Below are 335 nucleotides of genomic sequence, written 5' to 3'. Positions count from 1 at the left end.
TAATGAAATAAAAATATATATATTATCCAATTCTAATGCAGAAACAACATTTGATTCCCACACATACAAGAGGAACATATTTCTCAGCCAAGAATCAGTCTCCAGGGCACCAAGCACAGGACTCTCACTGATGTCAGCTTGAAAGCTAGGCCCCAGATGTTCAAGGCTGGACCTCAGTCCCAGCTTTGGCATGCACTGATCTGCCTATGGTGGGTGTTTCACCAAACACAAGATTTCCACTAGAGACATTTTTAAAGGCCCTCTGAAGAGATCCAGCTGAAAAGCTGTGATCTTTTGAATTCCTTACAGAGGATGCATATGATTTGACATTTTGA

Source organism: Meleagris gallopavo, chromosome Z, assembly GCF_000146605.3.
Source record: "Meleagris gallopavo isolate NT-WF06-2002-E0010 breed Aviagen turkey brand Nicholas breeding stock chromosome Z, Turkey_5.1, whole genome shotgun sequence".
In the NCBI taxonomy this organism is placed as follows: domain Eukaryota; kingdom Metazoa; phylum Chordata; class Aves; order Galliformes; family Phasianidae; genus Meleagris; species Meleagris gallopavo.
This window is presented reverse-complemented; position numbering follows the sequence as displayed.